Consider the following 9,681-nt stretch of genomic DNA (forward strand, 5'->3'; position numbering starts at 1 on the left):
AAAAAAAAAAAAGAGGTGAAGACGAAGCTTAATTTATCTGGCAGTAGTTCAATTTAAAATTCTAAACAGATTAAAACCATACTGAAACAAACAAAATAAGCATTTTTTTTTTCTGAGATGGAGTTTTGCTTTTGTTGCCCAGGCTGGAATGCAGTGGCGCCATCTCAGCTCACCACAACCTCCACCTCCCAGGTTCGAAAGATTCTCCTGCCTCCGCCTCCCAAGTAGCTGGGATTACAGGCGCCCACCACCACATCTGGCTAATTTTTGTATTTTTAGTAGAGAGGGGGTTTCACCATGTTGGCCAGGCTGGTCTCGAACTCCTGACCTCAGGTGATCCACCTGCCTTGATCCCCTCCGAAGTGCTATGATTACAGGCATGAGCCACCGCGCCCAGCCAACAATTTTTTTAAAGTTTCTTTGAATGGAGATGCTCTGTATTTAGATGCTCTGAAAATATTTCTTTTGCCAAGATAATAAATTCTGTGAATATAAGTATTTTCAACAATATTTTATGTAAATGTTATATATGTCTATATAATCTTTTTTTTTTTTAATTCCACAGCAGTTCTTTTTTTTTTTTTTTTTTGAGGCGGAGTCTCGCTCTGCCGCCCGGGCTGGAGTGCAGTGGCCAGATCTCAGCTCACTGCAAGCTCCGCCTCCCAGGTTCCCGCCATTCTCCTGCCTCAGCCTCCCGAGTAGCTGGGACTACAGGCACCCGCCACGTCGCCCGGCTAGTTTTTTGTATTTTTTAGTAGCGACGGGGTTTCACCGTGTTCGCCAGGATGGTCTCGATCTCCTGACCTCGTGATCCGCCCGTCTCGGCTTCCCAAAGTGCTGGGATTACAGGCTTGAGCCACCGCGCCCGGCCTACACAGCAGTTCTTAATTAAGAGAGCTCAGCAAAACCCGGTCTATTGTGATGATGCAGTGGTGGGTTTGTTCTCACAGCTGTTAGCAATTTGCATATTAACTAAAATACCCTGAAATGGTGTGGTTAGGCAATGAAATATCCTAGTTATGAGAACTTTCCAAGTAACTGACACTCATTGAAATGCCAACACTTATAATTTTTAACCACTGGAAGGAAATCTCTCTCATGAGATTCAGCTTCTAAAGTAGGGGATATCGAAACCTATGTTTTGGTATTGTTGACTGTGTTGTATTTTAATCCCTATGGGATCGTGTGCGTCCACTTCGATTGGTTTTTCTCTCCCTAGCTGGCCAGCTGTGCTTGCACAGTGCCTGTATGTATCACTTACTTAATGAATATTTGATGAATAAATGAATGACGATGACCAGACTGCTGCTCTCCAACTGCCATTTTGCATGTAGCACCAGGCCCTGCCCACTGGGCCATTCATGCCCCATATTCTCCCAGCTCCCCTCCCCTCCTGAGTCCCCCACCTCTTAGTTTGTCACATATAATCTGCTATGTAGAAAACCAAAACAGCCAAGTGTATTTATTAAAATTGTATTAAGAGTTAATGAAGAGTGGAGTTCAAAATGGGGGCCTAAGAAACTTGGCCTTAGGAGCCTCTGTCAGCCATGGATGTTTCCAAAATAGATTCATCCTTCTGAAGCAGACAGCCTGAGACTGGGCATTGCTTTTTGAAATGTGTGTGTAACTTACAATATCCTTACAATATGCTTACAAAGATATTGTAAGCAAGGCATTAGGCAGCGTGTGATGGCTCACACCTGTAATCCCAGCACTTTGAGAGCCCAAGGTAGGAGGGTCATTTGAGCCCAGGAGTTCAAGGCCAGCCTGGGCAACATGACGAGACCCTGTCTCTACAAAAAATACAAAATATTCACAAAGTATGGTGGTGGACAACTACAGTCCCAGCTACCCGGGAGGCTGAGGTGGGAGAATCACCTGAGCCTGGTGCCACTTCCAAGCATCTCCTGAATATGACCTGTCTCATCATTGTCGTTGTCACCTGGTCCAAGCCACCATCATCTCTTATCAGAATTGTCTCCTGGCCCTGGCTCCCCTCTGGTCTCCTGTGGGGGACCTCGAAGGCTAGAGTTGCCTGGAAAGGAGAGGGCAATGGAGCCTGCAAACCTGGTCCCTGCAGGGCAGTCATTGGGCAGACACAGGGTGAGGGCAGGTGGAGAGAGACCCAGGGCCGCCAGCAGACACTAGGGGCTGGGCCCTGCACTGCACACCTGAATGTAGTCACTTGCTTCAAAATATGAGATTTTTCAATGTATGAAGTGTCATCCTCAGTCAGACTGTCATTGCTTTAATTTCTTATAAAACTTGTGCTATGCATTTGAAGTGCACAAGACCATTTCCCACTTAATACTGGGAAGATTACGCCGGGCGGGATGGCTCACGCCTGTAATCCCAGCACTTTGGGAGGCCGAGGTGGGGAGATTGCTTGAGGCCAGGAGTTTGAGACCATCCTTGCTAACACAGTGAAACCACATCTCTACTAAAAATACGAAAAGTTAGCCGGGCGAGGTGGCGGGCGCCTGTAGTCCCAGCTACTCGGGAGGCTGAGGCAGGAGAATGGCGTGAACCCAGGGGGCGGGGATTGCAGTGAGCCGAGATCACGCCACTGCATTCCAGCCTGGGCGACAGAGCGAGACTCTGTCTCAAAAACACACACACACACACACACACACACACAGGGAAGATTGTTACTTTACGGGACACACCCGGCATTCCTATGTGTGGTGGGAAGGGAGAAGCTGTGAATCAACTGAGGTCAGGGGTTTGAGACCAGCCTGGCCAACATGGTGAAACCCAGTCTCTACCAAAGATACTAAAAGTAGCCTGGTGTGGTGGTGGTAGGCGCCTGTAATCCCAGCTACTTGGGAGGCTGAGGCAGGAGAATTGTTTGAACCTGGGAAGTGGACGTTACAGTGAGCTGAGGCGGTGCCACTGCACTCCAGCCTGGGCAACAGAGTGAAACTCTGTCTCAAAACTAAATAAAGTCAGTGACAGTGGCACATGTCACACAATATAAATGTGCACACACACACTGCCTCAGAGTTTAAATGTAAGATGAGGTCAGGTGAGGTAGATCACGCCTGTAATCCCAGGACCATGGGAGGCCGAGGTGGGCAGATTGCTTGAGCCCAGGAGTTTGAGACCAGCCTGGGCAACGTAGCAAGACCCGATCTCTACAAAAAATACAAAAATCAGTCAGGTGTAGTGGTACACTGGTAGTCCCAGATACTCAGGAGGCTGAGGTGGGAGGATCACTTGAGCCCAGGAGGTCTTAGCTGCAGTGAGCTGAGATTGCACCACTGCACTCCAGACTGGGCAAAACAGTGAGACCCTCTCTCTCAAAAAAACAAAAAATCAGTAAATAAATTTAAGATGATACACTGAGTTTCCAGTAGCTAGGCATCTTTGAAGGCTGTTTTGTTCTGTGCTGAATGACCAGCGTTTGAAACTAAATTTGACATGCTGAGTGGCTACTCTTCACAGAGCTTTTATTTGGGGAAAAAATAATTAGTGGTTCCCGAATAGAGGCCAGCACCGCGGTTTCTTCCAGCACCCCGGGAACTTTCATTCCCACCCCAGGATGGTCTCCCACTTCCCTTCAACTGCAAAGTGACTCCTCCTGGTGCAGCTGTGGCCAGGATCTCCCCAGCCAGACCATCCTTCCCACTGTCAGGACTTTTTAAATAATAGATAAATGCAGGCAGATGAGTTTCAATAGAGAGAAACTCACTCTTACTTTTCAATATCTCCCTTTTCAGTATTCGGCATTTTTAACATTTTTTGGTCTTGAGAGAAGTGTGAAGAGAGCCATTATTCAGCACATACTGACTCAGCACCTACGACGTGACAGACATGGTTCTAGGCACGGCAGGCCCCTGCCCTCCTGGGAGCTTACGTTTTAGACAGGTGATAAACAAGGATTGGGAAAGTGTGCTCTGGTGGCCGTAGCTAACAACAGTGGATAGTATAATTGAAAATTGCTAAGAGTAGGCTGGGCGCGGTGGCTCACATCTGTAATCCCAGCACTTTGGGAGGCCGAGGTGGGTGGATCACCTGAGGTCAGGAGTTTGAGACTAGCCTGGCCAACATGGTGAAACCCTGTCTCTACTAAAAAGAGAGAAAAATTAGCCAGGCATGGTGAGGGGCGCCTGCAATCCCAACTACTCGGGAGGCTGAGGCAGGAGAATCGCTTGATCCCAAGAGGCGGAGATTGCAGCGAGCCAAGAATGCACCAGTGTACTCCAACCTGGGTGACAAGAGTGAGACTCTGTCTCAAAAAACAAAACCAAAAAAAGCCAAAAAGAAAGAAAATTGCTAACAGTAGTGTCCTCACCACACAAAAATGGTAAGTATGTGAGGTTGTGCATATGTTATTAGCTTGATTTCATAATTCAACAATGAATACGTATTTTAAAACATAATGTTATGCACCATAAATATATATAATATTTATTTATCCAATAAAAGGTACTCTGCATACCATGTTGAAAAGTAACCTGGAAAAAGCAGATTCATTTGGGATAGTCACCATCGCCAGATTGTTTTTCTTTTTTTGGTCACTTTCTTGCTCAACAATCTCTGACGCTTCCTTTAGTTTGTCCATCAGCCTTTGTGTCTGCACCCAGCCTCCCCTCCAAGCTCCACTGGGATCAGCTGTTTGCCTAAGGTCCCCCCGCAGGCCTGGCTCTCCTGTCTTCCACGCTCCCTTCCAGCCCCAGCCCTTGCTCCTGTTTCTGCACTCTTTGAATCACTCTCACCTCTCGGGTGTAGTGGCTGCCTCCTGAAGTTTCTGGAGACATGCAGCGGCGCACATGCTGGCCTTCTGGACTCGCTGGTGTTGGTCGCCTGCCCCGTGATCACGCCACCTCGGATGCCGCTTCAAGGTCCCTGAGCTGCATATGGACTATTTCCCCATCCACATCATCTCCTAGGGGGACAGTCTCCTCCAGGATTTAATTCAGCTGCTGTCCATGGACATGATAGGCTCTCAGGAAAAGTTCTTCTGTTGACGAAATGGAAGAGAAACCATTAAGTAGACACATTCATACACAGCTTCTAAATAGATCTACCAGACTTCGTCCCCTACTCTTCGAAAAGATAAACAAATACAGATGAACGCTTGTCATTCTATCTACCAGACATCAGTTTTTTGTTTTTCGGTTTTTGGGGTTTTTGTTTGTGTTTTTTGAGACAGAGTTGCGCTCGGTCACCTAGACTGGAGTGCGCTGGTGTTATCTCGGCTCACTGCAGCCTCCACCTCCCGGGTTCAGGTGATTGTCCTGCCTCGGCCTCGCAAGTAGCTGGGATTACAGGCGCCCACTACCACACCTGGCTAATTTTTTGTATTTTTAGTAGAGATAGGGTTTCGCCATGTTGGCCAGGCTGGTCTCAAACTCGTGGCCTCAAGTGATCCACCCGTCTCGGCCTCCCAAAGTGCTGGGATTACAGGCATGAGCCACCGTGCCCAGACTCATTCAAACCTCTATCATGATAAACAACATCGCTGGCTGTCAGACAAGCTCGTGACTTTGCACAGCCATCCCAAGGCCGTGGCAAGGACTCGGATGTGGTCAAGACAGTGGAGATCCAGAGAAGCTCTTCTTTTCCAAGAGGCAGTGAATGTGAACAGACGTGTTTAAGAACCTTCCCCCAGGGGCTGCTTTTTCAGTGACTGCGCCCTCAAATGCCACAGAGAAGAAACCACAAAAGGCACAGATGTCTTGGCAGAGTCAACAGCCTGCTCTGGGAACCCGGGGGTTGGCTTGAGGGAGGGCAGCCACGGGGGCCATCTGTTGTGAACGCCACTCACCAGACACTGCTCTGAACTTGAACACACGAGCTGAATACAACCAAAGCACCAACCAACGAGGCTGGGTATTTTTTGTTTTATTTTATTTTATTTTATTTTTATTTTTATTTTTTTTAAGAAGTTAAAAATGATCATTTGGAAGCCTGCTGGAGCCAAGAGGACAAAGAATGGTGTCAGATGCCAAGGTCAACAGAGTAGTGCCGTGATCAGTCCGACGCCCTGAGTCAGGCACAGCTGAAGCTTCTGCAGACAACACACGAAATCCCTGAGACTGTGTCAGTTTCACCCACATTCAAGGCCATGCCTGTGCGAAATCGTGAAGAGACAAAGTGGCCCCTGGCGGCTGCAGTGTCCACATCTGCCTGTCATCCCCCTGGTTCCCGAAACCTTCCATCTTCTTTACCTTCTAAGTCTCAGGAAAACACGTGATACCAACAGTGGATGTAAGTAGAGTCACGGCTTAGTTCAGGCGGATCTGGAGCTGGGAACTGGGAGTAAAACACGAAGCCTTAGGCTTGGGAGTTCAGGGAAAGGTCTCACGACAAAGGACTTAGACTTGGCACCAGGCGGAGGAGGTGTCACGTTGGGCACGGGACAGAGACCTGTGCACCTCAGCTGCTCCCAGGGATTCTCCCTCTGTCTCTACTTGGGTCCTTCGTCCTCCTTCCCAGTCAGTGCTGGCCTTGGGCCTCCCACCTCCGCGGTGCTTCCTGCTGCCTGCACGGTGGGTGGCTGGAGAAGAGAATGAGAACCCACACTCACTCAGATACGCCCGCGGGAGGGGGTGCTAGTGCCATGGGCGCCCGATTAGGACAAATAACTGAAAATGGTTCGCCAACCTTGCAGCAGCTTTGCTCTGCCCTGAGAGAACGTGCTTGGCCCAACACTCGGGAGCGTGTGGACAAGGCTGTGTCCCCGGAGCGCAGACCGGGATGCACCCACACTGCTCCAGTGCCAGCGGCCGGAGACTGCCAGCAGGTGCACACAGAAGGGTCTTCAGCCTGGGGGTGAATACGTGCAACACGCATGGGTGAAGCATGGCTGACTCCAAACTCCAGAAGCGACTGTCACACTCCTCCAGTGTGCTGCACTGTAACTGTGTGTGTGTGTGCGCATGCGTGCACACGTGTATGTGTAGTACAGCATGGTATAGTATTGTATATAGTCAGTGGACTCCTTGGTGGCAAATGACAGTTGATCTCCAAATGACTTAAGATAACACAAGAAAAACTGACCAATAACACTACAGGGATGCAAGTTAGCTTCAGACACAACTGGATGTGGGGTTCCAATGATGCCCTCAGGGCCTGGACCCTCCCCAGTGGTTAGTGCTCCCCTCTTTGGGGTTGGACACAGTGTTGGGCTCTCTCCACTGGGTGGATCCCGGCAACTCCAGGCTGACACCTTCCCAGCCTCCCATCTGGGGGAAATGCTCCCCTTCTCCAAGGTACCTAAAAACACTCGGGAACTCAGGCAGTATCCTAAACTAATGACCACATCTGGGATTGGTCACACAATGCACCTGAGAGACGGGGATCAGAGGACACCAGTTCACCCCAAATGCGTACGCTGGGGGTGTATGAGGAGAATAAAGAACCGTACCAGGAAGCTGCAGCTATGACGCTGGGAAGGCAGAAACATCGGAGGCCCGCCGTGAAGGCCCAGCTCCACCTGCTGCCAAGAGAGGCTCTGCTTTTAATATCTGCCTCCAGTTGAAGGCATCCCGTCTCGCCTAGGACTGCTCCTTCCCGCTGGCTGACATGAGCACGCATGTGACACTGGCCATCTGCTGACCTCAGCAGGCTTGGACCTCAGGGTGAGTCCAGGCTGCTGAGGATGGAGTTGGAGACAGAACAAATCGAGGGCCCCGTGTCAGCCCTGGGGCTGGGTTATACTCACCTTGGAGCCTCCCCTACTTCTGGAGTCTTTCTTATGATTTAACCAGATTTATATCAAGTTGTTTGTGACTCACAACCCAGAGCATCCTAACTGATACACTCATCATCAGAAAGGCAAGGGGAAAAACACGGTACTTTTTAAAACTAGATTTTTTTTTTTTTTTTTTTGAGATGGAGTCTCGCTCTGTTGCCCAGGCTGGAGTGCAGTGGTGCGATCTCAGCTCACTGCAAGCTCCGCCTCCCGGGTTCACGCCATTCTCCTGCCTCAGCCTCCTGAGTAGCTGGGACTACACACGCCCGCCACCTCGTCTGGCTAATTTTTTGTATTTTTAGTAGAGACGGGGTTTCACCATGTTAGCCGGGATGGTCTCGATCTCCTGACCTCGTGATCTGCCCGCCTCGGCCTCCCAAAGTGCTGGGATTACAGGCTGAGCCACCGCGCCCGGCCATCATTTTTAAATGATAAATTTTTCTGAACCTGAATATCTAGCTGTGTCTCCCACGTGACCATTTGTTTCAGGGTACTCTGCAAGTTGTCCTGATTTTTCTCAGCTCATTAATGCAAATATTTAGAGCAATCTTGAGCTCTGAAAATAAAATAACTCAATCACAACTTAAAAGCCATATGTTTACAGTGGAGACACCTGATCCCACAGCCCTATATGAGTGCTTTAGTGTTGTCAGTCTTGGACAACCAGGAATGATGTGCACTGAACAGAATGCCATGGGCAGTTGACAGCATCACTCCTGAAGACGCCATACGGGGTTAACCTGAGTCTACGGCAGATTTTAGGTCCAAATTCTAACATGTGGGAAACACAGGGATGCAAGAGTAAGTTAACATTACAAGGAAACAATCAGATACATCTCAAAGGTGGAACATTTTATAGGACAATAAGGGTACTAAGCCAGCTCGGGCTGCTGTAGAAAGATGCCACAGACTGGGCGGCTCACAGAGTCTCACAGCTCTGCAGCCTGGAAGCCTAAGACAGAGCTGCCATCAGGGCTGGTTTCTGATGAGGCCTGTGTTTCTGGCTTGCAGAAGGCTGCCTTCTTGCTATGTCCTCAGTGTGTGCAAGTGGGAGAGGTTTGGGGGCTAGGTCTGACGTCCCTTCTCTTTTTTTTTTTTTCTTAATTTAAATGAAATTTTTAGGGCCAGGCATGATGGCTCACACCTGTAATCCCAGCACTTTGGGATGCTGAGGTGAGAGGAACACTTGAGCCCAGCAGTTTGAGACCAGCCTGGACAACATGGCGAGACCCCATCTCTACAAAAAGCTTAAAAATTAGTAGGGCATGGTGGCATGCACAAGTGGTCCCAGGTACCCAGAAGGCTGAGGTGGGAGGATCGCCTGAGCCCGAGGTGGAGGCTGCAGTGAGCCAATTGAACTGCGCACTCCAGCATGGGTGACCAAGTAACACCTTGTGTCTAAAAAATAATTATTATATATATTACTATAAATATATAATATAATATAATATATATGTATATATATTTAGAGACAAGGACTCACTCAGGCTATAGTGCAATGGCACAATCATAGCTCAATATAACCTTGAAATCCTGTGCTCAAGCAATCCTCCTGTCTCAGCCTCCCAAAGTGCTGGGATTACAGGCATGAGCCACCTCACCCAGCCTCTTTCTCTTCTTCTAGGGTCACCAGATCCACGGGACCAGGGCCCACCCTTATGACCCCATTGAACCTTAACCTTAACTACCTCCTGTATTTGTCAGGGTTCTCTTAGAGGGACAGAACTAATAGGATATATATGAGTTTATTAAGTATTAACTTACATGATCACAAGGTCCCACAATAGGCTGTCTGCAAGCTGAGGAGCAAGGAGAGCCAGGCTGACTCCCAAAACTGAAGAACTTGGAACCTGATGTTCAAGGGCAGGAAGCATCCAGCACAGGACAAAGATACAGAGTGGGAGGCTAGGCCTTTTCACGTTTTTCTGCCTGCTTTATATTTGCTGGAAGCTGATTAGATTGTGCCCACCAGATTAAGGGTG

This window comes from Colobus angolensis, unplaced genomic scaffold (genome assembly GCF_000951035.1).
Source record: "Colobus angolensis palliatus isolate OR3802 unplaced genomic scaffold, Cang.pa_1.0 Scaffold155, whole genome shotgun sequence".
Lineage (NCBI taxonomy): Eukaryota > Metazoa > Chordata > Mammalia > Primates > Cercopithecidae > Colobus > Colobus angolensis.